At 38.3% G+C, this 26,733-nt stretch overlaps 1 protein-coding gene across 9 annotated transcripts in view; it reads left to right on the forward strand.

Moving 5' to 3' along the window:
* Window positions 1-26,733, forward strand: part of FTO (FTO alpha-ketoglutarate dependent dioxygenase) — a 417,587-nt gene that overhangs the window by 254,627 nt on the left and 136,227 nt on the right. Inside the window, exon 9 of one of the 9 annotated variants that reach the window (XR_011972181.1) lies at window positions 5,249-5,346. The exons of the other annotated variants lie outside the window; for them this stretch is intronic. The gene's annotated coding sequence lies outside the window, so the exon portion shown is untranslated. The remainder of the gene's footprint in view (window positions 1-5,248; window positions 5,347-26,733) is intronic. 9 annotated transcript variants of the gene reach the window in all.

Consider the following 26,733-nt stretch of genomic DNA (forward strand, 5'->3'; position numbering starts at 1 on the left):
GATCTCAAACTGTACTATAAAGTGGTAATTATCAAAACAATTCAGTTCTGACTAAGAAATAGAGTGGTGGATCAGTGGAATAGATTAGGTACAAATTACCTCATTGTAAATGATCATAGTAATCTAGTATATGATAAACCCAAAGATCCAAGATTTTGGAACAGAAACACATTATTTTGTAAAAACTGCTGGGAAAGCTGGAAAACAGTGTAGCAGAAACTAGGTGTAGACCAACATCTCACACCATATACCAAGATAAGGTCAAATTGGGTACATGATTTATGCATAAAGGGTGATACTATAAGTAAATTAAGAGAGTATGGAATAATTTGTCTTTCAGATTTATAGATAAGGGAAGAATTTAGGACCAAAGAAGATAAAGGGAGTATTACGAATGTAAAATAGATAATTTTGATTGTATAAAATTAATTTGCACAAGCAAAACTAAAGCAACCAAAATTATAAAGAAAGAAAAAAAACTGGGGGAAATTTTTGCAACAAGTATTTTTGATAAAGGCCTCATTTCTCAAATATGTGGAGAATGGAATAAAATTTATAAAATACAAGTCATTCCCCAACTGATAAATCACTGAAGGACATGAATAGGAAATTTTCAGACAAAGAAATCAAAAGTATCCATAGTTACATGAAAAATGCTCTAAATCACTATTCATCAGAGAAGCGCAAATTAAAACAACTCAGGTACCACCCCACACCTCTCAGAGTGGCCAATTTGACCAAAAAGGACAATGTTTGGTATTGGAGGGGACATGGGCAAACTGGAACCCTAATGCACTGTTGGTAGAGTTGTGAACTGATCCAACCATTCTGGAGAGCAATTTGGAACTGTGCCCAAAAAGTTATAAAACGGTGTATATCCTTTGATCCAGCAATACTGCTGCTAGGTTTATATCCCAAAGATACCCCCCAAAAAGTAAAAGGACCTGTTTGTACAAAAATATTTATAGCAGCTCTTTTTGTGGTAGCTAACAATTAGAAATCAAAAGGATGGCCATCAATTGGAGAATGGCTAAACAAACTGTGGTATATGATTGTAATGGAATGTTATTGTGCTGTAAGAAATGATAAGCAGGGTAATTTCAGAAAAACCTGTAAAGACTTACATGAACTATTGCATAGTGAAATGAACAGAACCAGGAGAGCATTGTACACAGTAATAGCAATATTGTTCAATGAGGAGCTGTGAATGACTTAGTTATTCTCAGCAATGCAGTGATCTAAGACAATCCCAAAGGACTGATGAAGCATAATATCCACCTCCAGAGAAAGAACTGATATTGACTGAATACAGATTGAAGCATGCTATTTTTCACTTTCTTTAATTTTTTTCTTTTATTCAAGTATGCTTCTACAAAATGACTAATATGGGAATGTTTTGCATAATTGCACATGTATAATCTTCGGATTGATTGCCATCTCAGGGAGGATGGAGGGCGGGTAAGAAGAGAAGGATAAAATTTGGAACTCAAAACTTTAACTAAAAAAGCCTAGGAGAGCTTAAAAAATTAAAGGTACAGTGCTATTTATCTGCTGTCATTTTTCTATAGCCATGTGTGTAGTACTTAGCTATGGCTATCTTCTAAGTCACCCTTTCCTCCTCAAAAATCACTCTTACAGGCTAGTAAAATACATTTAAGTGTCAGCATATCCTTCCTACTTCCTACTTCCCATTATGCCTCAAGCCAAACATTAATTCACTCAATATACTTATTTACTGTGTTTGCCTACTATCTGCCAGATGATGTACCTAGGGTACAGAGACAAAAGCAAACAACACTGCCTTCCCAGTGCATGCATTTTGCTGTGGATCCACATGGCAGATCATTTGATAATCATTGGGTAATTGATCTCATTTTTCAAACCTGGTAAATGGTCAATTGGACCCTTGAACATGTAATAGGCAGCACCTAGTGCCTTGCAGAGAATAAATGTTTGTAAGTTATTATTGACTTATTAACTGAAAATCTTTTTGCATTTTTAAAATTCTTACCTTTTGGAAGGTACATAGCAAAGCTAAAATGAACTCACCTAGCCAAGACTGAAGATCATGTAATGAGCACCTAGTTTTCTCAGAATTATTATTTTTAAAAAATGTTTATTTATTTTTAGTTTTCAGCATTCAGTTTTTTGGGTTTTAAATTTTCTCCCCTACTTTCCCCTCCCAGAATAATTATAAATAGATCTTCATTTCTGCAGTGAGATTAGGAGATGAACCCCATCTGAAGATACGTGGGAGATATGTAGCAGATTATTTCAAAAAGAGATGTCACCATTTTAGCCTAGGTTAATACGGAGGGACGATAGAGTCTGGAATCTCTTTCTATAACAAAAGCAACTATACTTGCTTTCACTTACTGTAAAGCAATAGACGTTTCCCAACATTAATGAAATGGCTTTTGGTTTTAGAAATCTATTATCACACAAGCAGATCAACATGTTGTCCCTAAAGGGCAGGTATTCTGGAAGAGGAAGGTTTGGGCTTGATTGAGGGCATAGAATTTCAGAGTATTTGAGAATTCTGGGCGAGGGCACAGTGGAGAGGAACAGAGAAGGTGGAATAGTGTTAGGATATAGAATGGAAAGTTTGACCTCAGCTTGAGCTCTAATGACAGCTTCCCCTTAGCCTGATAAGCAGGACTCATCTATGCATGAGTGATCATGGAGAATCATTTTGGAGCAGAAAGAGACCCTCTAAAAGAGTCAGTCTTGAATAAGGCACATGGTAGTCAGTGTACTTGTGTGTACCAAGGTCACACAGAAGATAGAATATAGTATTTAGGCAGCACAAACTGAACCTATGAAATTTGGAAGATATAGCACAAAATGGAGGAAAGAAAAGGTGATGTTTAATTCCTTTTTTTTTTTTCTATTCCAGACCTGTGATTCCCCTAGCGTAAGACCTGTCTGAGGAAACTCCCTTTACTATTGCTGATTGGCCACTGTTCTGCAATTTAATGAGTTGGCCAGGGCCACTGAGAGACAAGTGACTTGTCCAGGGTGCTAGGGACAGGGTATATCTGAGGCAGGACTTTAAAACCACCTCTGTCTGACCCTGGGGCCAGTTTTCTATCAACAGCAGAATGCTGCCTGTTTGATTTTTGAATAACAGATTTATATTTTCCTGAATCCTGGAAGAGGATCTCACTGCAGGGCAGATATATTAATTTTTCTGAATTAAGGTCTCAGCTTCTCTCATTATAAGCCTAGTAAAAGAAAAAAAAAGTTTTTCATATGCCAGTAGTTCTATAAAATGTTTCTGTTTTTTTTTTTGTTTCTAGAAAGTACTTCCTTATAGAAGTTTAATCAGTCAGTCAATAAAACACTAGTTAGTAAACATTTATTAAATAGTACCAGGTACTACGCTAAGTGCTGGGAATTCAAAGAAAGACAAAAGGCAGCCCCTGCTTTTGAGGAACTCAGTTTAATGGATTAGGAAATGAGTCTGCTACCAATAACCTAAATTATTAAGTTATGTATGAGAAGTAGGCTTTTGGGGAAGGTAGGTGGCACAGTGAATATATCAAGAACTGTCCCTGGAGTCAGTGGGACCTGCGTTCAAATCCAGCCTCAAGACACTTACCAAGCTGTGTGGTGACCCTTGGCAAAGCAGTTAAACCACGACTGCCTCCAATGGGTGGAAGGGCAAGGCTCTTACGCATAACTTCTGATTAATGTAGGAAAGTAGAGTGGATAAAGATCAAAGGTCAGATCCTCTTTTCCTTTAAAAAGGTATCCACTTCTAGGTGAGAAGCAACAGGAAATAGAGTGCCTTTGCTTAATGCAATAATTCTTGGCTTGTGGAATGTAGTTACCATGGCAAACTTAAGACGGAAAGAATCTTATAGGGAAGCTGACTATAGGTCTTACAGGAATTGAAAGAAGTAAAAATTGTGGACTAGGGAGGGTGAAGACTTCGTGAAAAAGGATGAGACTTGGAACATGGGTAGGATTTACATATAAGCAAGCTAATGTTACAGGCAGGTAAAAGGGAAGTGCCAGCATGCATAATTATCATCTGCTTTCATGAAAGCACCCCATATTCGAAGTAAATAACGTAAAAAGAGAGAGTTTAACATGAATAAAACCTTGAAACACCAGAAATTTCCTCTTCATTCTTGTGACCCTCAGAACAGCATGTTTTGAATACATTCCTCAGACTGCATAAAACTTATCCTCAGGAGTCTCTGATCCACTATGACCACAGGCTGAAACAGCTCTAAAACCTTTCTTCCATTTGTCCTTTGAAAAATGGACAACCTTAAAGTGACCTTTCTACATCTGGGGCTACTTTCCATTAAAAGTTGTCTTATCCTTAGACTTCAGCTGGGCTGGCATTTCTGACAGACGTGTAAAAAGATGCAAGCATTGTTGCTAATGACAGGTGATTATAAGTGGCATGGGGGCCAAGGTAATTAAACCATGCTCTGACAGGAACATTTGGCATTGTGGTACTTCAGCATGAGAAAAATTGTTGTAACGCACTTTCCCCCTGCTAGGCTGCAAGCATCCTTCATTTTGATCCTTCCAATGCAGTGCTTAGAGATCCAAAAGGCTGCCACCTGAATCTCCTGCCAGTTCAGTGTATGACTCTTGGAGAAGATGGGCCCTGGGAATGCATAGGTACATAAGCTGTCATTTGGACTTGCTGTTGTAGTGGCAATAGGAATAAAGCCTCCAACGGACCCTCACGTGTTTCCTTGGAAGCATTATTATGCTAAATTTTATAATGGCTGTTATGATGTGTTTTGAAAGAAAACCTTTCAAGTTTTTAAACTTCTGTGATCTCAGCTTCTCCACCTATTGCCTAGAAGGTCTTGGCATCTTTCTAAGGTTCCAGACACCTCCCCCAAACTCACCTTCTCCCTAACCCCAACAATAATAACAAAATACACGAATCTTGCTAATATGAGGGGGTCCTATATCAGTGATTTGGAATTTGTCCCCCTAAGGCAGTCTTTTTCCAAAGCAAATACAATATTTTATTGTTTTTAGGAGAAATGGAAATGCTTGACTGAACATCAGGGGAACATATCCCTCTAGCAGATATTGTTTGTGGCTTTTTTTATGGTTGGCCAAAGGCCGGTTTGTGTTTTGGGTCTCAGGGTGGCACTATCCCTAGATTTCTTAAGATTCTGGAATATAGCTTTAAGAAAAGGAAGAGACAGGTAATTCATTTTTGAGGGTACGGTGCATATTATGTTTAAGAGAACTATGTTCTGTCCTTTAGAGGCAGCTGGTTACTCAGTGGATAGAGTACTGGGCCCGGAGTCAAGAAGACCTGAGTTCAAATCCAGCCTCAGACACTTCCTAGTTGGGTGACCCAGGGTAAGTCACTTAACCTCTGATTGTGTGACTAAAGGATCTGCTGGAGAAGGAAATGGTAAACCATTTCCATGTAGTTGCCAAGAAAACTCCATGGGATCATGGAGAGTTGTTTGCAACTGAGCAACAGCATCTTCTGTCCTTTGGCTTACTCCCCCAAAAAGGCCAAATGAGTACTTTACAAACCTGCCTTGTACTTTAGAATTCAAAGAGAAAAAACTAGGATAATGGGCTAAATAGTCTTTAGAAAGCATTGAAGGAAGAGGGTTAGAACTTGGTTATTTCAAGAGAGGACCCTGAAAGACATTTTAAACAATGGTACTACAGTCAGAATAAGTTCATATCTTGCCAAAATGACTACTTTAAATTCATTTCGACGCATACAGTTCCGGCATCTTGGGTAAAAAACCCATGTTATTTTATCATCATGTTTTTTATGTGAAAGAGGACCATTACTATATTATTAGTCAGTTGATTTTTTTTTTATTCTTAGAAGACTTGTGTTAGGTATAGGATGGACAAAGTCATAATTTTGTCTAATTGGATGTTTTCTTACTCTTCTTGAGATAGGGAGGATAAATAAAGCCTTTTTGTACTGGCATCAGGAGAACATGCCCTCCGAGGAAATGATTGTTTGTAACATGGCTTTTTTGTATTAATTGGACTTCTTTGGTTGCAGAATAAATTTATAAAGTTTTTGGTGTCCCCTCAGCCAAGGCTAGCCTTTGTAAATAGCTGTTCATTTTCCTGAACTAATTTTGTTTGGGGGCATGTGGATATGTGTGCCTGTGGGGGTCAGGGTGGATAGTGAAAAGATTAACCTACTGGTAGTGACTGGTTTACAACAGAGAAGCACAAGGTGATTGAGATAATTTGTGGTACCCAGAACAGAAATGTTTCCTGCTTCCCAGTCCTCCAACTCAAGCTTGGAAAGCTCCCAGCCACCTATTGGCAAGGAGAGCAGCTTTTATGCGATGCTTCAGGCCCGCGTGGCTTTTAAGGCTTTGTCAGATAGGTTAAGAGGTGTCCCACTCCCCCCACCCCACCCCACCCCACCCCCATGTATAGAAAAGAGAGATTAAACTCATTAAGCCTGCCATGTTCCCTGTAAAATATCAAGTTGGCATGATTTTTAAAGCCAAAGTTACTAGGCTTAGGGGAAGTGTGACCTTTAGGGAAAGCAATGCCAGAACATAGAGGAGAGATCCATGTGAAAGACAACTGACCTACAAGCACACAGAAACTAGGAAACAAGGTAGAGCCTCTCATTTCTGTACCTCCAGACCAGCAGCACAATAACCCCAAATAAATACAGAGCAAGTTTCCCAGCCCCACTCCTGCCTCAGAGCTACAAAGCCCATAGCTTGATTCTTAGTTCTTCTAGACATTTCCAGCCTCCCCATACAGAAGCACCTCTAGAGACTTTTAGAGCTGAGGAATTAGACCTCTACCTTGTGCCATTCTCTTTGTCTTGTATAAGAGCTGGTGTGCCGTTTGTCCCCTGCCCGTCCTCTACACTCTCTGTCCCTTGTCATTTTAGAGGTTCACAAGTTGTGACATTCAAAAGAGACTTTGATTTTAGATTTTGGCATGTAGATGACCACAGCATGTGTCCTGCCACAGAGAAAGTGACTTACACATGAACATATGAGGAACCTCTGTATGTATACATGCATACATACATACATATATGACTGTGTACTCCCCTTAAAAATGCCTGCTGTGGCACTGGTGTAGCAGTACTGTGGGAGCTGCCAACTTGTTTTATTTCTGATATTGCCTGGCAGCCCCTGAAGGAGATAAAGTATGAATTTTTATCTTCCATTTACTAGGCTTTCATTATATTGTGGTTACAGTCACAGTGTCAGCACATAAAATGTTAAACATCACTGGTCTGAAAGAGGCTCCCATTGTCTTCTTACCTCTGGTGCGGGGGGAATCTCGCTGGCCTTGCAGTGCTGCTTCTGTCAGGGTAATATGACATGAAGCATTTCTTGGTAATGACAGACATTGAATATGAGTGACAGGAACTCTGACCGAAAGGAATGGGTTCAATTACCACAGACCGGGGTAGGGGGTGGAGTTACCTGAGATAAAGCCAAATGGCCCAATTGTACTTGGTTTTGACCCTCTGACTTCCTGATACACAGCAGTAAAGACAAATGACTGATTAACCAGCCCCTAACCCTCCTTTTCTATGATAAACTTGTTTGGATTTCCCTGTCTGGAAAAATCTCAGTGTGGCATGTTTCTAAAAGGAAATATGATCGGAAAACAGCGGTGCCGGTGCTCGTCATTTTCTTCTCTTGCAAGCACAAAGCAGAAAGCTGTCATTCTATCTTGGAATGAATCTAGGACATAGTGTCCAGAAATCAATACAAGATAAATGATTGCTCTCTTAACCTCACCTTTCTTCTGCTGCAGAGCTTACATTGCCCCTGCTCACCTGTAGCCAACCTGACGCCAGGGTAAATGAGAGATCCTGCCATCAAAAGGATCTCCTTTTTTTCTCTAGGCTGTTGCTGTTGGGTATTGAGTGCAGCGTTTCGCTTGTTTATAGTCCAGTGCTTACGGCCCCAGATAGAGTTATAGAGAGCAGCCCAATTAAACTGTCGCTGTCTGCCCTCACTTGACTGGCTTTACAGAGTCATTTAACTAACAGACATTCCTGACTATTAAAGCTAGTAGCAGCGTGTCTCCAGCGCTGGAGATAAAATGAATGAAATTTGTTAATCTAGGCTGACACTTGATCCTAGATGTCGAACTAGTGCTGCGGCACCCGAACTTCTTCTGTATTGTAATTGCTTTTCATGTTATTATTTCATAGAATAAATTGGAGAAAATTGCAACAGGTATTAAATTATTCGTGTTGGTTCAAGGGGTATGGAATGAATACAACATTCATTTTGTACCTTCTCCAAATACTAGTCCCAGCATTTGCACAGGAGTTGGAATGGGAGTGTTGCCAGCCAAATGAATGCACAGGGATGTGTTTCGTTCCCATCAGAAACATTCCATTGTCCGTCCCAGCCCACTTGGCAGTAGAGAGACATAAGTTTTTATCCAAATTCATTTTAAAAAAAATCTAACTTTGTTTCTAACCCACTCGGCATATTTGTGCTTGACTTGGGAATCCAGTTACATTGGCATCTGCTGATACTGGTTTGGACTGATCTGATTGGTTCTTGTTAATAATAAGATAGTGAGTGTCCTTACCTTTGTTGCCTATTATGAGAACCTCATGATGAACCTCTGCTTCCAACATGACACCTCTGGAGTCCACATCTGTAGCTGTATGTATGTGTTCAGTAATATATCTTAAGCTACCAGTAACATGTCCTCAAGAACTGACTGTAATAGGTATTATGTATGATGATGCGAAATGACTTCTAGACACCCTTGAGCAACTGAACCATTCTTGAATCAGTCAATAAGCATTAAGTGCCTACTATGTTCTGGGCATTGTGCATTCTTCACTGATACTCTCTGACACCTCACTGTGTCGTGAGAATTCTCTTAGCCACTTAAACTCTGTTGAGCCCTTGGATAATAGAGATACATATGTGTGTTTAGTAGTAGCAGTTGCAGTAGCAGCAGCAGTAGTACTAGTAGTAGTAGTAGTAGTAATAGTAGTAGTATCGTCTAAGTGTAGCCAGGGCTCAGCACATCTTTGGAGGCATGGGTTGGAATGAAGGTACAATTTTTTTAATATAAACAGGTTAGAAAATGTTTTATTAAAATATTTTTGTTTTTATTAAAACATTTATTAAAACATTATTGTTCTCTGATTTTAGTGTATAGCCAAAGTTTGCGAGGGACCATCCTCACTACACTCAAAAGGAAAACTTAGGTCCTCTTCTTGTCTTGCTGCTGGATTTCTGAAAGACTACTCTCATCTGAGTGCTTTTGTGCACTCAGAAAGCAGTGTTGTGTATATGTTTTAAAAGTAAAATTTAATGCCTACCTCTTTATCAATACAGGTGAGCCTGGTCGTTTATGAAACCTAAGTCTCAAAATATTACCCTGGCTTCTACTAGACCAAGCTCTTTTACAAGGATACAATGTAGATGCTTGTTTCTGGCCTCAGTGCCTTTTCATGATCAGACTGTAGTATTTGCAGTGTTTTGAAGGAAATAAATATGAGAATCCAAAACAGCAAACATACTCAAAAATGAGAAAGAAGAAAATAGGGCTTATGGCCTTTCAGCCATCATTTTATGAACAAGGTAATTTACAGGTAATTTACAGATTAGCTTTGTACCTCTCCCACCACCAGGTACATGGGCCACTAAACATAGCCATTCTGTCATAGGATTCACAAAGGCCCCATTTCCCTTGGTTAAGTTTTTTTTTTTCCATTGGGCTCTAGGGAAGCAGTAAATTAGAATAAGAGAGATGCTCCCACAAAGCAAACCACAGAGACTATTAACTTACAGTACTTAATCTTTTTTTTTTTGTACTATGTATACCAGAGAGAAATGCCTGCAATAGAAAGTGTGGCTAAATTATACATGTCCAGAGAAAGCACTGGGCCAGAGTTACAAAAGAGGCATCAAGAGATGCCTTTCCATATTAAGATTGTGAAATCCTTTTTGTATGTCTTGACCAAGAACTTGAGCTTTCCCTAGGTGAAGTAATCTCTCTTTGAATCTTTCTTTCTTTTTCCTGCGAGCCTTTCTTAGCTATAGTTTGTTGCCTTATTTGGCAATAATTCACGCTCTTCATCCTGGGGTTTATACTCTTACTGTCATTCCCACTGAATGACAAAGTATATCTTTCTATTTAGTTTTTTTGGAGGGGCACATGAACCCCTTTTCCCTCAAGTTCTCACACACAGTTACCACTTGAGTACTTATGTATATGAGAGACAGAGACCAAAGTTGTTAGGGACCTTCAAAGGCAACTATTTTCCCCTTCATAAAGGAATGTGATCCTCTCCTTCCACCCCACACAAAGAGACTAAAGTCATTCTCAGAAGAGGTAACCTTAAACTTGTGGGTGTTATTGTTCAGACGATTCTCATTCTTGAAGGCCACAGTCCTCACTCTGGCCCTTGTACTGGGGTCTCTCATCATTCTTTTTCAGTATAGCCATCTGTCCTTTTCAGACTCTCATTATAGGTTATTTTTGGAGTGCTGCCATAGTGACTGGTAGTATATACTAAGTTTAGTGGGGAATTTGCCAAACTAGTGAAGGTGCTTATAGTTTAGGAGACTTTTGATAAAATCCCAGTAATTTTTTTATCAGAATGTATGGAACCTGTATTGTTCATTGTTTCCCATTGAAAGTCTCCCTTATCAGCAGGCTATTTTGAAAATACAGATCTCCTGAAATTGAATTATTCTAATTTACAATGAAATACAGGAGAAAAATATATTTTTCCCCAGTGAGAAACTACAAGAAACATTAGTCTCACAGATTTTTTGAAAATATTGAAAATTTTATTTTCCAGTTTCAAAGCCAGTAGAGAAAAAAAATTAAAATTTTCCTTTAAAGTAGAGATTCTTAATCTTTTTTATGTCATGCACTCCTTTGGCAATCTGGTGAAGTCTAGGGATCCTTTCCCAGAATAATAATTTTAAATGAATAAAATTAAATACATAGAATTACAAAGGAAATCAATTATATTGAAATTCAATTATGTTACATATAATTATCCAAATTTTAAAAGGCAAGTTTGTGGACATAAGATAAAGAACTCCAGTTTTGAAGAAAACTAAGAATTATCTATGTTGCATTTCCTTAAAAGACAATGCATAACTTTTAAGCATTTCAAAACAATAGTTCTGTGTGTGAATACTGACTTTCTTCTGAAGCTCCCAAAAGCCTTTCAAATGTACAGGGTTGTTGTGAGGATCAAATGAAATAATATTTGTAAAGAACTTAGAACAGTCTCTGGCATGCAATAAGTGTTTAGCAAATGCATATTCCATTCTTCTTCCCCATTACTGGTGTTTGAAAATACTCCTCATGTTATAGTAATGACTAAAATGAGTAAGCTATTGCCCAGCAGATACACCTGTGAATTCCAGACCTAAATTTTCAGTATACCCCAATATTTACTAACTTTTAATGTCTACCTCCTGACATGAGTCCCCTTTCCTGATGTTATTCTCCTATAAGGACCAGTGTTATATGGCTTTGGATTTGTGAAGGTTTCCCACCCTTGTCCTAGAACCTTAGAGGAGTCTACTGCAAAGGACTTGTTCTAGAGGGAGACATGCTAGTTATCCAGATCCTTGTGGGTTGAGCCAGAGATTTTGTAACAATTCCTGTAAACACTACAATAGACATGGGATGGGAGACTTTTCAGTTGTCAAAACAAGTAATATGAGAAGATAAGAGCCAATCTCTAAGATACTAATGAATCAGGCATAAACTGAGAGGGCCCCAACTGCAAGAAAAGATACTAAAAAGGAAACCAAATGTAAATGAGATGACACCAATACCTAAAGAGGGATGACATATGACATTTTATACAAAATACTAAGGCAGAAAGCAAAATTGAAAGTTCAAGGATTCCCTAGGACTCAGGCACAGTATGTTGTGAGAAGAAATGTTCTGATCTGAGGAAAAAGAACATATATTATTATAAACTATTATAAACACTGAATATTGAACGTCTGAACTTTTGTTTCTTTTTTAAATTTAATTTAATTTTTGTTAAATTTTAAGTGCCAAACTGTTTCCCTCTCTCTCCCTCCCCATTCTCCACTAGAAAAGGACACCATTTGACAGAGATGTGTGTGTGTGTGTGTGTGTGTGTGTTTAAAACCCTACTATATATACTTTTATTTATCAATTCTTTCATTGGAGATGGATAGTATCTTCCTTCATAGGTTCTTTGTAGCTGATCTGAGTATTTAGAATACTCAGAATAACTTAGTCACTGACAGTTATTCTTCAAACAATATTGTGGTTAACTGTATACAATGTTCTCCTTGTTCTGCTCATTTCACTCTTCATTATTTCATTAAAGTCTTCCCATGTTTTTCTATAACCTACCATTTCATCATTTCTTATAGCACAGTAGTATTCTATCACAAACCATAACTTGTTTACCTATTCCCCAATTGATGGACATTCCCTTAATTTCCAGTTCTTTGTCATCAAAAAGAGAGCTGCTATAAATATTTTAGAACATGCAGATTGTTTCCCTTTTTCCCTGGTATTGCTAACAGTGGTATTGCTAGGTCAAAGCTTGTAGGCAGCTTTATAACTCTCTGGACATAATTGCATATTCCTCTCCAAAATGGTTGGATTAGTTCACAGTTCCACCAACAGTACGTTAGTGTCCTAATTTTCCCATATTCTCTCCAACATTGTCATTTTCCCCTTCTGTCATTTTAGTCAATTTGATAGATGTGAGTAGATGTTTCAATGGTTTTTTTATTTGTATTTCTCTAATCAATAATTATTTTGAGTTTTTCCACACGACAATGCATAGCTTTGATTTTTTCATTGAAGAACTACTTTTTCATATCCTTTAACCATTTATCAATTGGGGAATGATTCATACTCTTATAAATTTGACAACATCCTTTTTATATTTGACATGATACCTTTATCTGAGAAATTGTCTATAAAAATTTTCCTCCAATTTTCTGCTTGGTTACATTGCTTTTATTTGTACATTTTTAAAAATTTAGTGTAATCAAAATTATCCATTTTGCATCTTGCAATGCTCTGTATCTGTTGGTTATTCATAAATTCTTTTCCTGTTAACAAGTCTGATAGGGAATATGTTCCATATCTTCTAATTTACTTGTAATATTTCCCTTCCATCTATGTCATGCATCTATTTTGACCTTTTCTTATGATGAAAAAGGCTATTCATACTTGTCTTTATTTTTCTTGAGGTTTTTTCTTTGTTTTCTTTCACAACATGACAACTATGGATACGTTTTGCATGACTACATGTATATAACCTATATTGAATTGTTTGCCTTCTGAAGGAGGGGGGCTGAGGAGAGAGGAAGAGGGAGAATTTGGAATTCAAAGTTCTAAAAATGAATTTTAAAATTGTTTTTACATGTAACTGGGGAAAAATAAATACTAAATAAAAACTGAAAAAAAGGAGGTAAAAAAATTCAGGGCCAAGGTCTGTGCAGGTGCTCACTTAGGGTAAGGTAATGCCCATTCAGTGAATAGGCCTGTTTAAGAGGTAGCCAGGGCATGGCCCCTTTAATGAGGCAAAGAAAAGAAAGACATCAGGCTGGGAGGGAAACAGCAACAGTTACTATTGATAATCACTCTTAAGACAGGAGGGTCCAGAAAAGAGCCATGTGTTCTTAGATAGCTGAGGAACAAGCCAATAATGGAATTATGCCTGATCTCAAGGGGTTTATATTGAATTGTGGAAAAATAACTTAGCCACTTAACATTCATTCTTTCACCTCTCACTTGGGCTGTTACAGTGGCCATTCAGTTGATCTCTGTGTCTCTCTCCCCTCTTCCATTCCAGCTTCTATTCAGTTGCCAAAGGGATCCCAAGCCCAAGTCTGTGACCACGTGTCATTCCCATACCCATTAAACTTCAATGGCTCCCATTTACCTCCACAATCTAAGATAAAATCCTTCCAAACCTTGTGCCTCCCTACCTTCCCAGTCTTGTTCCACTTCACTCCCTGGCAGTATCCTTCTAGCTGTACTAGCTCCATCTCCAGACTTTGAGCCTTTTCCCTGGCTGTGTCCTGGGTCTGGCATGCTCCTGCTTCCCACTCTGGCCATCCCTTCTCTCCGAGAGTCCCTCACATCTCCTCTGTAAGTGTCTGGCCTTTCCTTCCAAGCCTCCTACCTCAGAAGGGACCTGGTGCTCTCAGGTCATGGAAAGGGGGGAGGAGAGGAGGAAGGGGAACAGGAAGGGAGGAGGAGGGGTGGCCCTGGGGTACTGCTGAGGCCCAGCAGTGACCCAAGGCCCACCCCAGGCCTTTTGGCTGCCTATAGACATTAGGGGACTCAGAAGGGTGGAGACTTAGCCCCTCAGGCCTTTACATGAGGATCTTGCTGCTACTCCCAGCCTAGACCTTGAGGTCAGGCCAGAGACCTCAAGTTGGCACCCTTTCCTGGCCCCAGCTCAGGGCCTCCAACCTTCACCCCTCCCTGGCAGCCCTAAGTCATAACCACTTGAGGTCAGGATGGCCATTTTCTGTCCAGTCACTGGACATAGGGCACCAGTACCCAGCACCGGCTGAAACCAAGGCTCCTGGAGCCCCATCTCTTGGCAGTGAAGTCCCTTCCTCACCACCCTGGTCTGGAACCAAAAACAAAGATTTCTCTGAGTGACAGTATGTGCATGTTTCTCCTCATGTCTGTGAGGACAGCTTAGGACCATATCTGGTCAACATGCCTAGCCCTGCTTCCAACTCTAGTGAAGGACCCTGCAGTGCTCCCCTGATCAGCCCTGTGATCTCCACACTGTCTCTGCGGTAGAAGTTCCTGTAGCTGCCTCAGACACTGCTGCCCCTAGGGCATGTTCTTTGTTGATTTGGAGGTATCTGCCCCAAGTATCTTCACTTCAATCAGGCCAGACCACCACCCAGTGAGACTAGATCTTTCCTAAATTCTTCTTAAGTTATCTTAGGCTGAACAACTGCTTTACTCCTACTTTTAATCATTTCTGCTCTCTAACATTCACTTTGAGACATTGTTTTAAATTATTTGGAGGGGAATTTGGGAGAGCCAGGTAATTTCCTGCTTTATTCTGCCATCTTCCCAGAATCCTTTCCATCTGCACAGTTGTACTTGAGGTAATGCCAGGTTTCCCAGGTTTCACTGAAGTGAACTCAGTAATTAAATGGGTCAGTCCCCAAACTGAGACTGATTTCTCTATCAAGAACTGATTGAGTATGCATAAAAGGTTCTAGAAGGACATATCAGGTTTCTACTCCTAAAGAGCCTTTGCCTCTTACATGGCAAACACATTGATATTTTTTCATTTTGAAATTGTTTTTATGTGAATTGCTAGAAAAGGGGATGTCCTCATCTAGCCATGAGTTGAAGAATTTTAAAAAGTGAAGGCTAAAAGATTTGTTTAAAAAATCTATTTTCAAGCATATGGTAGATAGATTCAACCTTATGCTTTCTGTTCAATATGTACATGCAGGGAATAAAATCTTCAGTCATATTCATTCAAGCACCAGAGAATAATAATGGATCATTGTAATACATATTAATCAACATTATTAGGGCATAGAGAATTTGTTTGTTTTTTGTCTTTATAAACTGTATATTTATATGTATTATATGCACTCAGAAGAAAAATAGTATGAAAAGTTTATTTGAAACCCATATTATATAAAGAAATGGGTTGTTATTTTCGTGTTTAGGCATCATGGTGACAGAGTGTATTATAAAAAGGTAATTTTTCACTTTTAAAAATTCTCAGGAATTGTATAAATTCATAATTTTTTTTAAAAATCTAGTTTTTCCCATATCTATGATAATGACCCTCTATTATAATACATACCATTATATTATTACACTATCCTAAAAAGGTCAATAGCATTATCTTTAAATATAGTAGATAGCTTTGTTATTCCTAATAGGATATAACTGAGTGATAATTTGATAAAAAATATTTTTTTTGAAAAGCTTTTTTTTATCAGTTCTCTTAACAGAAGGAGAAAATGCTCTATTCCCCGAACTTCCCTATAACCTCCAACAAGTATGTGTCTTAGTGAAAAATGGATTCACTATAAGAAAGACTATTTGATACAGTGCATTTATTTTGTATATACTCATATGTGTGCATGTTTTCTCCCCTGATAGAATGTAAGCTCCTTGAGGTCAGGGACTATTTAACTTTAGTCTTTCTATCTTTAGGACTAAACATAGTGCCCCTCATATAGGAAACATTTAATATATGTTTGATTCTTGATAGTGGAAAAGAACACCTGATTTAGAATTGGTAGACCCAAGTTCAAATCCAGGTTTTTACTGTGAATAAACTTGGACAAGTTAAATTCCTTTTATAGGTCTTGTTTCCTCATCTGGAAGAGAGGTGTTAATAAGGTGATCTCTAAATACCCTTCTAGTTCCAAATTCTATGATCCTAAGAATATCTAAATTCCTTTGACTTACTTTGAATCTCTTTAGTTATGAAGTATTCCATTGCTTTCTCCATTTTTCCCTCCATTGTCTAATATGAGGGATTGTGGGTACATGAAGTGGGCAGGACAGGACCTATGGCTTCTTCTGTGCCTTCTGGCCATGTAAAATGAGCAAAACTCTTCCCAGCCAGGAAAACATATGATACCATTTGCAATTGCAGAATGTGGCATGCTGTTCTTCTGTCATTATAATCGTCTGAGCAGTGTGGGGTTGGTTAGCCTTCCTTAACAATCATTAATCTATTGAGTCTTAGTTACAGTGGCCCATCTTGGAGAGCAGCAGTCCTTGGCGAGAATCAGGCTGGGCTTTGATTCCATTGTGATAGAGGGAGCTTTGTTAAATCCTGCTGCTTGGTGGTGCCGGAGAAGTCTAGGAAGAAAGCTGTTTTGTGCAAGGGGACAGTTTGTAGCTCTCTTCCGTTCTTTCCCATCCCCTCAGTTATATTTGCAGTCTCCCTTGATCTCCTGCTTGTCCCTTTATTTCTTCTTCTCGTGAAAGTTTCTTTCTGTTTGACTGGGAGTCTGTTTAGCAGACCATATTGTGAGTGAAGGTGTATCGTTTGTTGCCTGGTTTTGGCAACGCTGGGCAGTCAGCTGGGATGTAATTAAGACTCTGAGAACAGGCTGTCTTCTCCACGGGAAGGGCATGTTAGATGTTGCTGGGATTTGGGGCTGTCAGCTTGGCCAAGGCTGGAGACAGAGAGCTAGGGACAGAGATATTTCCTTTCATTTATAATCCCTTTATGTACAGTGTATGCACTTGGCAAAGTTTACATATAACCTAGTGGCTGGAGCTTACAAGTCAACGCAGTGAAATTAGCATATGTTACATGTATATTTTAGTAATATTTTAAAGCAAGTGCACATTTCCAAAGTGAATTATGCATGGATGACAGCAATAGGGTTGTGTTGCATTGGGTGTCAAATCCCACAACTTTTTGTCGAGACCATGGATTTTACACTAAAAAGGCAGTGAGACTAAACGAAGTAAAACATTTTTAATTTTTAACAGTTTGGTTCGGCCCAAGGAGCCAGGCTCTGACAGATATAACTGACATTTGAATAATTGGATTAATTTAGAGAAGGGCAAATCCGGTTTTGACGGTTGTGCTTGTGTGTGTGTATTTTTTTTTCTTTTTGGGGTGAGAAAAGGGATGGAGTTATGTGATTTAAATATTCACTTAATGAGATACCAAGTACTAATAGGCCATTACACTAAATTTATAAAATTTCTATTTAAGTTTGTGTGGATGTATAAATATGCAGGCACATATTTATGTATTCTTTGTATAATCCGATATATATTGTATAAATATATCTGTAATATACACAACTATACATATAAATGATGCACATAAATATATGCATATGTGTACCGTGTGTGTGCTACTGGGAACTTAATGAATACTCTTTGAGGTAGCCCATTACCCTATATGCTATGTTGAGTGGTATGTACAAACAAGGAAACTCAACATGACTTTGGCAAGCCCTTCTTATGGCTGTATGTTGTGAAAATCACAAGAAAATCACAAAGAAAAGTGTAACATGGCTCCTGGAGTATCAGCTTCCATAAGCCACATAGTTCTTTCTTTAACCCTACTTAGCTCTTAACTGTACCTTTAACCCTACCTACTTACTTAATTACTTCAGACTTTAGTAGCCCATTTTTTAAAGTTGTTCTAGAAACGTGAAACTGAGTGTAGTACAATAATGTGCTTTCTCCCTAACCATTCTGCTAATGAAGTACCCTTTGAAAGCCAGAGTGTAAAGACTGGAAATTGTCACACACAGGCTTGAATAGTGGTTGGTGGCTGGCTGTGTGAGCCTTTTACCCAGCAGGACATTAATAGATATTAACACTCGGGCAAGAAGTGTTGATGTGTTGTTTATAATGTTAGCACCCAGTTAGGCAGGTATAACGCATGCTGGAGGAATCTTGTACAAATGCGTGTGTATGTGTATTGGGTCAGATTAACAAGCACCATAAAAGGCGAGGCATTCCACTTGAGATGGGGACCTCATTCTGTTCTCCTGACACAGAGCAAGCCTCCTTGTTCTCTGTGAAGGTGGAAGAAGTATAATAAGACTGGCCCCTTGGTGACATAGACACTTGGTATTTTTTGAGTTTGTATGTTTATTATAATCACTTCAGATTACAAAATGACAATAGCATTTTTTTTTAAACTGCATTAAAAAGACATACCTGATTAATTTTAATGAGCAGTCTGGGTCTCAGAGAACTTATAAAAAACACTTCCCTTCCTTTAATAGAGAGGTGAGGGTCAATGGATGTGAAATGCTGTCTGCCCTGCCTGGTTTGGTTGTTGTGTCCATTGGTCTTCCTCAAATGTTTTATGTTGAGAGGTTTCAGTATAGATGGTTGCTTAAGGGGAAGTGATATAAAAACAAAAGGTGATAAAATTTATTTAAAAAATAAATGACATCATCCCACCCTTACACAGAAAATTAGAGAGGTTAGTATCTTTTTCAGCACTGCCCATCAAGAATGGTTTTATTGTAGTTCAATCCCAGATCAGAAGAAACCAGACTTTCTCAGGACCCACAAATAGATTGCAAAATGGGCTTGTTTATTTTTCCCTCTTAAACTTACTCAGATATTCTTGAAGTGTTTCTAAATGGTTCTAAAACATTTTCTGGCTTGCTCTGTAAATGGGGCAATGAGACTTTCTTGTCTCCTGACTGGATTCCTTAGAGGATTTTCAAAGCCTTTTAAAATTGTGTGTTTTTCTGGGGCAGCCCTGCAGGTCCCAGGAGTGAAGTTGCCATCTGTCCTTTATATTAAAAGAATCTCCTGTATTGTATACCTGATGTGCTTGTCCCAGAGATAGATGTTGTTAATTAAAGGACAGCATTTGTCCTTTATCTGAAATAAATCTTCTTTCTTGCCTGGAGAACAGTTTTCAGATCCTTAGGAAACAGTTAAGGACATTCAGCCCCAGAGTCCTGGTGCTTGTTGGGTATTTTGCCCAGTATCAGCTCATCTTCTACTTTTACCGGATCAACCATGTGGAACAAGAAACCACTTTTTAAAAGATACAGGTTCTAGTTGTATTTTTCTTCTCTTGCATGGCCTTTCAATACAGACTTCAAATGATTATAATTTATCCTGGGTAGTAATTTGTAATTTGTTATCCTTGACTCAACTTAAGCGATTCTTCAAATGCACAGAAATATTCATAACTATACCCTCCCCCAATTTAAAAAAGCCCTTGTTTTCACTGTCCTTTGGCTATGCTACTTCTTCCACTTATTCCTTCCTATATTGGCAACCAGGGTCAGAAAAAAGTGTCTTCCTGACACAAACCTACTTCTGCCTCCAAAATTCCCAGTTAAAAATCCTAAAATCTTCCTTTCTGAGGAAAGTTTAAAGTAGTCAGATCTCAGCTGGAGTTTGTTGGTGCTGGTCATGTCTTTCATGTCCCTCTAGCTCTCTTTATGAGTCACCCAGTTCCGAAATTCTTTTGGCCTTATAGTATAGAAAAGGACCTTATGTGGGTTCAGAGCAGCTAGCTGTTTGTCTGAAGATAATTTAGTTTCTCCTGGATTTGTCTAAAAGATCTGTGAATTTATATCATCTAATTCTTCTTATTTTTGTTGTTATTCAGACTTTTCAGTTGTGTCCAACTCTTTGTGATCCCTTTTGGGGTTTTCTTGGTAGAGATACTGGAGTGATTTGCCATTTCCTTCTCCAGCTCATTTTACAAATGAGGAAACTGAAGCAAACAGGGTTAAGTGACTTGTCCAGGGTCACACAGCTGAATTTTAAGCTCAGGTCTTCCTGACTCCAAGCCTGGCACTTTATCCACTGCTTTATTTTACAGATTAATAAATTGAGGCCAAGAGAAGTGACTTGCTGGAGGTTATACTGGTAATTAGGTTGCAGAACCGTGATTCCAGCCCAGGTCATTTTACACCAAATCCAATGTTACATTCAGTCAATAAGCATTTATTAAGTGCCAACTGTGTGTAAGACATGGTGTTAGACTCTATAAATATAAAGACAAAAATGGGGCTGTCCCTGCCCTCAGGGGCTCTAGTTTCAATTGAAACAGTATGTACACATAAGAATACAAAATCAAACACAGCTCCCTCCCCTTATGCCATGTATTCAGTGGGAAGAAGATTGTAGCACTAGGGACAGCAAACAGAGGACTAGACCCACTAGTGAGTCAGGCAGGCTGGTTGGTCCAGCTGGCCTTGAATGATGAGGAAAAGAATGGCTGGGCAACTGTGGTGATCAGTGGTAGAGATAGGTGGAGCATTTGTTATGTTTTTAATGAGATGTCCATCCTCTGGAATGAAAGTTGAAACTGCTCTCTTCATTTTTTCCCTTTCCCTTTTTAAAAGTTTGAAAATAGGAAGAATTCTCCACTGACCCCAATATTTTAAGACTATTTTCTGTTGAATGCGTTTCCCTCCAGTTAACAATTTATAAGTAATTTAGGAAGAGACTTCTTGGCGCACGCTCTCTACCCCCAGGACCCTTCTTCTAGTACTGCTGCAGCTGCTACTTTTAACTGTGTGTTAACTTGGAGCTGGGCCAGCTCCCAAGCAGGGTCCCCTCCTCTGAAAAGGGCTCCTATATGTCTGGCGAACCACAAGTCCATTGCTCTGTTTGCCAGAGTGTTTCTGGCAGAACCACCTAAAAAAAAAAACCCATCAAAATTATTCTGTGCAATGAAGTAACAAATTTAAATGGTGATTACGTGATGGCAGTTTTTTTTTTACAGCTAATGTCTATAATATGCTAACCTTTGTGATTATTTTCTAAATAGAATTGTTGTCTACACACACTAACCTTGAACCCAAGTTCCTTGCCTTAGTGCATAGACGATGACTCGAGTTTCTCTGCAACATGGTTTAATAAAAAAGACACAGGTCTGATTGGCGGTTGACCAGGGTTCTTGGCTCTGCTTCTTAGTTTCATGGCAGCTAGGTGGCGCAGTGGCTAGAGTCCAGGGCCTGGAGTCAGAAAGACCTGAGTTCAAATCCAGCCTCCAACCCTTACTAGCTGTGTGACCCTGGGCAAGTCACTTAACCTCTCTTTGTCTCCATTTCCTCCTAAATGAGATTAATGAAATAATCATTGTAAAGCTCTTAGCACAGTGCCTGGCTGGCACATAGTTAAATGCTATATAAATGTTGGCTATTATTAGCTATCATTATTATTATTATTATGGGAACAGAAATAAGTCACTGCACCTCCAAGTCTCCCAGTTTCTGTGGCTTTATATCTTATAAAGATATAAAGATAGAAAAGTATGTACATAAAAGTGCTTTGAATTCTTCAAAAATAAAAAGCATTGTCCAGAGACAAGGTCACAGTGTTATGTGAAGTTACATATACGTATACGTATACTTATACGTATAGGTATATGTATACATATACATAACAGAGCCTGCTGAACATTAGGAGTCCATACACTGGGGCCTGGCTCTAATCCAAGCTCTGCTGCTGATGTTTTCTGTCACCTTGGATAAGTCACTTCTCTGGAGGCCTGAGTTCTCTCATCTATTAAAAGACAAGTGTTGGCCCAGCTCCACATCCTTACAGCTCCAGATCTTTTGAACCCGTGAAGCTTTGAGAACCTGTCTAGCTCCAAAGTCCTGTGATACAATATAAAGCCAATCCAACTATAGCTGTGATAGCCTGCCTTGCCTAAACTGTAGCCACCTAGCTGTGTGACCCTGCGTAAGTCACTTAATCTGTCTGTGTCTCAGTTTCCTTTTCTCTAAAAATGAGGGGACCAAACTAAAAGGCCTCCAAGATCCCTTTCAGCTCTAAATCTATGGTCTTATCATCCTATGAGACTCTTGGGGCAACATTGGAGCTGGGTTCTGGTATGGTCTTTGTGTTCAGAGCACAGTAAGCTGCCTTACCTGCATTTGGAGTCCCTTGAAGCAATAGTTTTCTGGAGAAGAAAGCACATTCTCTTAGAAAGCCAGATTGTACTCTTTACATGGAAGGAGAGAGAAAACATGGAAGCTCTTATTGCAGGACAAGTGAAAAAAGTGTCCATTGACTATTTTATAGCAAAATAAAGCTGTTGACTTTGCCTCTGAAGATGTGACCTCTCCAAAGATATGCAAGAAAGTACGGCTTTCTTCTCCCCATATTTCCTTAGTCTCCCAATACCTTTAGGGTACGGATGGCATTTTTATTTAAGAGAAGCAGATAAGATGAGGGCACTGTCAATTTTTAATAGAATAATACTCATCCCTGATTTAATAATGTCTTTTGAAAAGTTTAGTTCAAGACCCCAGATGGCATTTAACCTCCTGAACACAGGGTATCAGTCATAGCAGGGGAGCAGGTGTCTTGGCACAGAGAGCAGAGGATATTTTTATTTGCTGGGCACCATCCCATTTCAGGGGTTAGAAGTGGTGTGGCAAAGCTTCATGGCAGGAGGCTGACCTGAGATGCTCTCTCCTAGTGCAAGGCCAGGCTGCCACTCCCAAGCTGCTGGGGAAGAAACTTTGTCAAATGTAGGTCATTATTACACTCCCAGGAAAGTCTCTCTTAAAAATTAGACTAATCTTCTGCTCAATTGCTACTTGCAAAAGTGATTCATTTTGAGTGTGGTGATTACAGTAGACTTACCTACTCACCTATCCACAGTGTCTCTGTAGTGATGATACCTGGGCATTTTTCTCCAGAGCTGAACTGGTAAAAAATGTAAAAATTTGATGTCATGACAAGAATTTTAAAATATCTAAATGTAGTGAGCTATTTTCTCAGGAAAAAAAGCATAATGTAATGGAAGGAACACTAACCAAGGAATGAAACAAACCTGAGTTTTAACACTTACTGATAACTCTGGACCACCTCTGTTTTCTCATCTTTTAAATGGAACAATCATAGTAATAACAAAATAAAAATAATGCCTAAACTGCCACAGAAGGTTGGCATAAAGAGTAAGTGACACAAGTGTTAGGAAAATACTTTGAAAAAGAATTAAATGCTATACCAAAGCAAAATCTGGACTTGTTAGAAAATTGCTTGATTTTCCAAAGATGTTCAGTCATGAACCAAAGAACTTTTTTACAGGCTGAAAAAATTCCACCAAGGGAATCAGTCCTCACTCATCCCCAGGAAAGCATGTGAGCATAAATGAGCAAAGCAGAGTATTCCCTAGCTATAGGTGAGAGTTGCTCTGGTATAGAACGGAAAGACAGGGCATTTCATTCACATATGTACAAACTGCAGAAACAAGATAAATTCAAGTCCATTCTAAAGCTCTAGCATATAGGGAAATGCAGCTGACTCTTTATTAAAGAATCTTTTTCAAATGCAGTCACTACCTGGAAGCCCTGAATGCTCCAAGTTTGTCACTGACATTTTGTGTACAAGCAACTTGTATTGAGTAGTGATAAATGGATTATCTTAAATGTCATTCTGCAGTGTTTTAGAGTTGCAAGTTAGAATTTTGATATTGAGTTGTTGGTTAGTATATGGCACACCAATCCTTGGTGGTGAAATAATCTCCTCAAGTTGCATCCAGAAATGTCAGAGTTGCTTATTTCTTCAAATCACCCATGGCAATGTTTCTATTACAAGATATGCAGAGCAGAAATGTGCAATAATGTCAGGCTATTTATAGAAAACATTTCTTAGGAGTCTCTACTTTTCTCTAGTTGCTAGTATATTTAATACTAGAAGTAGATGTATATATATATGAACATGTATACACACATGTAAATATATGTATATAATTCCCATTCTTTCTTAATTGGCTTCCCCTGAGAAGATTTCATTTCCATTTTATAAGGAACACATTTTAGGCTAGTAGCTTTCCTAGACTCGTAGTTTTAGGACTGCACAGACCTAGCATATCATCTGGTCCAACTCCCTCATTTTATGAGTGAAAAAACCGTGGCTAAGTAATTTGCCTAAAGTCACCACAAGTGGTAGGCATCGCAATGAGGATTCAAACTAAGGTCCAATGGCTTCAAATGCAACCCTCTTTCCTAAATATAAAGCATAATTAGCATTTAAACTTTTATTGTAACATAACTAACTTTCATGCCACGTTGAGGTTCAATTAATTTACTTTTTGATTGTTGTACATATTATCATCTTAAATATTTTAAGGGTCTCCTGAAGAGTTCTATTTCATATTTCCTATTGGACTTTGTCCTTTCATTCCGGTGAACATTTATTTGAATTTTCAGCCTTCATAAATATATTTTCTGAGGTAGTATAATATAAGATCTTGGCCATTTTATAAAAAGAATGTTCAATATTCAGTTTTTAATTTGAAACTCATAAGTAATACAAGAATCATCATCCCTCCATAGGCATTTTCTTCTAATACCTTGCAGTACTTGGGAAGGAAATAATAAGTTTTCCTGCATGTTATTTTTATAACATTGAGGGAAATACTGATATTTTAATATAATGTTAGAGGGAAAGATAACCAAATAAAATTCAAATACTTATAAACCTCAGAATTTGATTGGAAAATGTATTTTAAATGCTAGTTTCACTCCCTCCTCCCCCCCAGCCCATGGACATAGACATCAGCAATGTGCAACATGTTTTATAGACATAATGCAGAATTTTCTCTGTTCCTTTCTCTTCTCTCCTTCCTGTGTTCCCTGCCTTCTCCTCCTGTTTTTTCCTTTTTTATATACCCCATCTTATCTTTTTTTTTAAGGGAAAAAGACGTACTTAGAATAGTCTAGCAAGTAACACATTATCAGAATTTGACTTGGACCAAAGTCTATGACTAGAATTTTGACTTATAATATTAATAAGCATTTATATAATGCCTTTTGTGTGCCAGGTACTGACTGTACTAAATGCTTTACAAATATTATCTCATTTGATCCTCACAAATTTGTAGTAAGTGCTGTTATCCCCTTTTCATAGTGGAGATAAACAGATGTTTGCCTGGGGTCACATAGCTAATAAGTGTCTGAGGCTGGATATGAACTCAGGCCTTCCTGACCCCAGGCCCAGTACTCTGTCCTCTGAGCCACTCAGCTACTTCTAATCTCATGAGAGACTATATAGAACTTTAAAAAAGCCGTAAGTTATTAGGGAGGTATTTGTAATATTTTTTTCAGCCTAGAAAATTAGATGATATTTCATAAATGTAAAATAAAGTAGTAGATGAAATCCCTGAATATGATATTTATTACTTAATACTTTACAGGTTCAACATTATAAGAATCACATTCAGGAAGCTTATTATTTCCTTCCCAAGTGGTGCAAGATATTAGAAGAAAATGCCTATACAGGGATGATAATTCTCGTATTACTTAAGAGTTTCAAATTAAAGACTTAACGTGAATCCTCTGTTAAACATGTATCACTATGTAAGTGTAAACAGTAGTTTTATTGTTATGATAATCACTAATCATACTTCTCCTTTAGTACATAGTAGGTGCTTCATAAATGCATATTGGCCGACTGACAGACATAGAGCTGCTCCTGAGTTCCTAGAGCTAGTGGAGCCCAAGTTCTGGTAGGCTATCCCATGCTGAAAGTGCCTTCAGTATGATTCTCATCAATGACTATGTCTTCTTTCCAAGGACAAGAGTATAGAGAGTCTCCACACCAGGAAGCTGATCACTTTGTGATAAAATCTTTGGCCATGGAAACTAATGAAATCTTGTCTGCGTCGATAATAACTTATTGACATTGACAGAACGTTGACAGTCATGTTCTGTCTAGACCCTTTGGATCTTGTGCCTGCAATAGGCAACAAGAGGCAATGTTCCTCTTATTCATTATTTTCCTTTATTTGTGATCTATCCTTTCAAATGCAATGTTTTGAAAGTGAAAAATGTCTATTTTGTATATTACAGTAAACCCTAAGAGGGTTTTGCAAACTGACTTTTCATTTTCAAGATGCAACTATATAATACTTCCAGTTAAACTTTGAAAGTAAACTTGCTTTTCTGGAGCAAGAATACAAAACAACACGAAGTATATCTGTACATGTACCTAGTATTTCTTAATTGTTACCATCTCAACTTTCCTAATTTGTAATCTCTAACTACATAGTATAATTTTAATCTTGAAATTACTGTGAAGCTTGTGAATTTGCAAGCTTGTCCTCAGCCAGTGTGATTTAAAAAAAAAAAAACAAACTTTTCTCAAATACCACTTCTCACATATCCAACTATAGGTGGGAGTTTTTCGGTGCTTAAGTCCTGTCTCTCTAACTAATGAACTAGGCCCATGACTATGCATGTCACTGGAAGAAGAAAACCTGATCTCAACTTTCTGTATGACCCCCTTTAAAGTAAA

Source organism: Notamacropus eugenii, chromosome 1 (genome assembly GCF_028372415.1).
Source record: "Notamacropus eugenii isolate mMacEug1 chromosome 1, mMacEug1.pri_v2, whole genome shotgun sequence".
NCBI lineage: Eukaryota > Metazoa > Chordata > Mammalia > Diprotodontia > Macropodidae > Notamacropus > Notamacropus eugenii.